Source organism: Balaenoptera musculus, chromosome 16 (assembly GCF_009873245.2).
Source record: "Balaenoptera musculus isolate JJ_BM4_2016_0621 chromosome 16, mBalMus1.pri.v3, whole genome shotgun sequence".
Classification (NCBI taxonomy): Eukaryota; Metazoa; Chordata; class Mammalia; order Artiodactyla; family Balaenopteridae; genus Balaenoptera; species Balaenoptera musculus.
In genome coordinates, this window is record NC_045800.1 from 33594841 (window position 1) to 33600840 (window position 6000).

Sequence of the window (6000 nt, forward strand, 5' to 3'; positions counted from 1 at the left end):
TAAACAAGAGAATGAGGTTTGCCTTTACTTAGACATTTGCACAAAGGGATCCATAGCTGAACAATATTGGACTTGAAATCAGGAGTCCTGGGTTTTGGCTCTGATTCTGTCACTGAGTGTGTGACCTCGGACAATCACCACCGTGCTACCTGAAGCCAGCCTTGGTTACTTCATTTAATTGACAGAGATAAAGTATTTCCCTTCCTACTTTGCAGAGTTGTTGTGCAACTAAAGTGCAATGATGTGGGCAACAGCACCAAGTCACCCGAAAAGCACTTTACTGGGAAAGCAAGGTGTATTTTTAAGTAGGGAAAACATATAATTTATCCTTCAGACTGGGATTTTTTTTTTTTTTAGAGTAAAAAGGGGAGCTCGTTTAAAAATTACGCAGGGCAGTAGGCATAAACTGGTACTGCCCTAGGCAAACTGGGACAAATGGCCATCTGAATTCTAACTTAATTAACATATACCTTTGCCTTGTTCTTAAAAAGAATTTAAGGCTGCTTGCAAAAATATGTGCACCTGATTTTATTGGTGGTCGTAAAGGTGTTTTGGTGGGGAAATTGTAGGGAGGGGTGGTGAGGGTGGTAGCTCATGGTTATGAAGGAAGAACCAAGAAGCTCCTCCAAACATCTAGAAATCAAGTGCAATTTCACAGTTGCATTCTGAGATTTAGATGTGCAGAGCATCTGAAGAGCCCGTGAGATGTTGTGATTTATAAGAAATATATATTTGGCCACATTCAGATAAGCAAAATATATTTCTCACATATATTTGATCTTCCACCTGGGTTCCTGGCTCATAGCTCTCAAAATCCTTGGAATTTCCTGAGCAGTAAGAGCAATGGGAACATGTTTTGTTATAATATTTGGTTTCTTGTCCTCAGGTCCTGGAATGGCTTCTGAGCCTTAGAGGTGAAACAGATGTCTTGTTATTCATAACAAGCTTCTTTCCACCACAACTGGGTTTAAGTTAAATGGGGGGACTATTCAAAAGCACCTAAGGATGGGGGCTCATTGCCATGGTAACCAACCCTGGGATTAGAGGGTTGGCACTTTTGGTCCCACCCTCCACTCTCCACTCTCCACTCCGGGGTGGGGGGAGGGGCTAGGGGCTGGAGATTGAGTTCAATCAGCAATGGCCAGTGATTTAATCAATCATGCCTATGTAATGAAGCCTTCATAAAAAACCCAAAAGGAGGGGTTCGGAGAGCTTCTGGGTTGGTGAACATGTGGAGGTGCTGGGAGAGTGGTGTGGCCGGAGAGGGCATGGAAACTCGGCATTCTTTCCCTATACCTTGCCTTATACATCTATTCTATCTGGTTGTTCCTGGTTATATCTTTTGATAACAAACTGGTGATCTAATAAGCAAAATGCTTCTCTTGGTTCTGTGAACTGCTCTAGCAAATTAATCAAACCCGCAGAGGGGGTCGTGGGAGTCTCTGATTTATAGCCAGTTGGTCAGAGGTACAGGTAACAACCTGGACTTGCAACTAGCATCTGAAGCCCGGGAAGGGAGACCTTGGAACCTCCAGTTTATAGCAGGTTGGCCAGAAGCACAGGTGATAACGTGGGCTTGTGACTGGCATTTGAAGGCACGGGGGCAGTCGTGTAGGACTGAGTCTTTAACCTGTGGGATTTACCTGTGCTATCTCCAGGTGACTACTGTTAGAATTGAGTCGAATTGTAGGACACCAAGCTGGTGTCCAGAGAACTGTTGTTGGTGTTGGGGGAACCTCCACCCCACCATGGTGGAATTGGGTCCAGGAACACTTTTAATCTCCCTCTGGAAGTGATGAAGACGCTGGTTAGGAAGTGAAAGGAAGAAATAATTGGATGAGTTGATCAAGAAGTACCGTAACTACTTCACTTTGATCACCATCCTCAAAAAGGGAAAAGAGAAAGAGAAGAAAATAGGTACCATACCAGTGTTGACTAAGGTGACAAAAGGGTAATGGAATGATTTTGGTCTTGGAGTTTATTCATTTAACTTCCTTTCCCTCTGCTGCTGACCTTGATACATGAATGATATCAGTTACAGTCATTCTTGTTTGCTAAACAAACAAGAGCCATGCAAACTTAAAAAGCTACTGATAAGAAAAGTATAGATCAGACTAGAAGTAAGAAGACATGGCTCTGTTGCAGCCCCACCCAGCAGAGGCTTGGAGTGGTTAAGTTCTTCTTTGAACATTGTTATTTCAAGGCTCTGGTGACACATTGAGCTGGTGAGAGATGGATTTCCCCTATAATATGAAGAGTGGGGCAGAAATCCTTACTGCTGGGGAGACCAGCTCAGCCCATTGCAGTGGTCTAGGTGAGATTTTGACCTCAAGGCAGAGGAGGCAGGGAGGAAAGATAGATTCTGAGTTAGCTAAGAGATGGAATGGACAGAATAAGTTGACTAGATGTGAAAGAGCATTGCTTCTGTATGCAAAATCATGCAGTGTTCCAACTGAAATTCTTCTGTTCAAAGGAATTCAATCCTCCAGTTAAAACAGGAGCTCTTGACATGATGCCAGCTAGCCACGGTGGTGGTAGCACCCCTATAGTTTTGGTGTCAAGAAGAAAGAAGATGAAAGTAGAAGAGAGGTGGGCTCTAGCTGTCCCATTAACAAGTGAGAGTCCACAGTCCTCAGAATCCCAGTGGTGGCAAACAGAGACCTTCAGCAACTGCAGGAGTTCAACTCCTGAATTCCACTATGGTTTGAATGTCAGGGATGTTCTTAAGTGAGACATTTGTAAATCAGGAGCTCTTTTCCTGGTATGTCTACCTGCTGCATACCAGGCTGGTATCTCGGCACTGATTTGAAAGACTGCACATTTTTCCTCCAAAAAAGTTAGTTTCTTATTCTTTTAACTAATGCAACTTATGATTTGGAAAATGGCAGTTTGTTCCAAGGAGTGAGGTTCAGTGTTTTTGTTTTGGGGAAAATGAGTACTGTGGAACATAAGATCATAATTCTAAATGCCTTGGTAAATGAAAGAGAGAACAAGCAAAAGAGAGGTGTTTTAGTAGAAATGTAGGATAGTACATCAGAGAGGCAAAATGCACTGTTTCAATAGATGATAAAGAACTGACTCTGGAAATATACCAGGAAGAAAAATGCCAGGGTTGGTTCCTCAAAAAAATTAAACATAGAGTTATCTTACAAGCCAGCAATTTCACTTCTCGGTATATACTCAGAAGAATTGAAAGCAAGGAATTGAACAGATATTTGTACACCAATGTTCATAACAGCATTATTCACAGTAGCCAAAAGATGGAAACCACCCACAGACCCATCAATGGATGAATGGATAAAGAAAATGTGGTATATACATGCAATGGAATACTATTCAGGCTTAAAAAAGGAATGAAATTCTGACAGATACTACATGGATGAAACTTGAAAACATGCTAAGTGAAATAAGCCAAACCTAGAAGGGAAAATACTGTATGATTCCATTTATATGAGGGACCTAGAATAGTCAAATTTATAGAGACAGAAAATAGAATGGTAGTTGCCAGGAGCTGAGGGGAGGAGGGAAAGAGGGATTATTGTTTAATGGGTACAGAGTGTCAGTTTGGGCTGATGAAAAGAGTCCTGTGATGGATCGTGGTGATTGTTGTACAGCAATGTGAATTCATCCAATGCCACTGAACTGCACACTTAAAAATGGCTAAAATGGTAAATTTTATGTTATATATATTTACCACTATTTTAAAAAGTTAAAAATATGCCAGGGAAAACCCTTCTGAGGGTATTCAGTAGACAGCTAAAAAAACCAGCAATGTAAATCCAAAGTTGAAGTAAACCCGGGTCTGCATACAAACTGAGGCATACAAGATATTTTCCCCAGCACTGGCCATACCCTCTCTTAAGTTCTGGCTCATAATTATACAGAGGTAATGACTCATTAAAAAAAAAAAAAAGGAAATAACAAGAGGAAGAGAGGTAGCATGGTATTGCATATTCCAGGCTTCTGAAACTTTTCCATCCAAGTATCCCTCACAGCTAAGACATGGGAACTTGGAGCTCTAATTTCTGGAGACAGAATTTAAAGCCCCAGAAATGGGAAGCTTCTTTGAAGTTCTGTGTCCCATCTTCAAAATTTATGCCAAGTTTTTATTCTATTCCCTAACATATTTATGTTTATCTTAGTATCATTTTTTCATGTAACTAATTCAACTAATGTTTCAGTGCCTACCCCTGACCGTTCACAATTCCTAGCAGGGGTAGAGTGGGGGACAAAAGAAGCAAGGCTGCATTCCTCCTAGGGATGCAGTGGGGGCTGATGGAGGAGTGGAAAAGGACTCCAGCATGACCCAGAATCAGGCAAAACCTATGCCCAGATGTGTGAGTTTTGTTTGGCTTCCTGCTCCCTCCCCGTTGGACACACTGGCCAGGGAGTCAGAACAGTGCTCTGTGTGCTTGTGCGAGTCTGGACACATGCGCTGGGCTCTCTTCATCTGCATTTCCTCTGCTCAGAAGTCACAGGGCTGGATCCCCAAGCCGTCACTGTTGGGCAGAGGGGAGCCCTGCAGGCCTTAACATGGCCGGGACTTTCTCCAGCCATCCCTTGCTTTACTACTCTCTGTTCCCACTCTCTCTGTTCCCACGCTGCAAAGGATAGCTCCCATATGAATGATTTCTGGGGCTCCAGGGAACCTGTTTCCTCCTGAGGGAACTTGCTTTCTGTTTGCGGATTATCTGAGAGTGAGGATGTCTGAACTTTAAACTTGGCTGTATATGATTAAAGTACAGCATAATCCACTTTACTCCCAAGTTTGTTATCATTTGGGATTTGGATTCCACCCAGCTCTCTTAAATAATTACTCTGAATGCTCAAAATACACCCAGCGCTGTTAAATGCATCATTACATTTACTCTCAGGTGAACTTTATCAGACAGTTTAGCAGAATAACTAAAAGCAGGGCTCTGGAGTCAGACTGCCTGGCTACCCTCCGGGCTGCCTCCCTTACCAGCTGTGTGACTTCAGACACGTGACTTAGCCGCCTCCCTCTGAGCCACTGTTTTCACGTCTATAGAAAGGGATAGTAATAGTATCCAGCTGCTATGAGAATGAAATGAGGTAATAACATGTAGAACACCAGAGAGCAAGTACTTTTTTAAAAAGGTGAGCGTATTATTACCCTCATTTTACAGAAGAGAAAATTGAGGCTCAGAGATGTTCAACAACTTGCCAAAGTCACGCTGATAGGGAAGGGCAGAGGTAGAGTTGGAACCCAGGACCATCAGAAGTTGAAGTCCATGATCCAGACGATTACTCATCCAGAAGACAATTACCAGGATTGCTGGCTTCCAAGAGGACCTCATTAGAGCACAGTTTCTTTCACTTTATATCCTGGCTTTGACCTTAAGGCCATTACTGTGGCAACATTTCATGACTACATTCTACACTACAGTGATGCTCTGTGGCTTGTCTCTCTAGCTTATGGTGTCTCCCTAGCATCTGAACTTTCCCAATAATGGGATTTAATGGGAAAGGAGAAATAGAGCAGACAGCAAGAGAGTGGAGGGAAAATAATAGAGTGCCCCAGACAGGCAGAGGATTCAGGAAGGGACTGAAATCAGGTCTGTGTTACTTGTGGGGACCTATTCACTTTGCAAATTGCCTATGAACAACCCCTCACCCCTGCCCTGAGGGTTCTAGCTAAGACCCCAGCTTTGGACAACAGAAGTGAGTTAGGAAGAGAGCAGAGCTGTGGACACTGGCGTGTGATAATGAGATTATCATTATGGATGAGATAATAGGTTGGCTTTGGTTAATATTATTATAAAAATTACTTTGCTTCAGAGCATTTTAATTTTTAATAATATGAGTCCTCAAGGGAGGGAGAATTAGGCAAAGGGTCAGACATCAGGGACTTCCAATATTAAACCATAAAACATTATTTACTTTACAGACAAACAGACGTATGGACACACACACAGAGTTCTTGGGAAGTACAACCTTACGGAGGCCAGCACTGGTTTTCTGGAGCATTAGCAGTTTCTC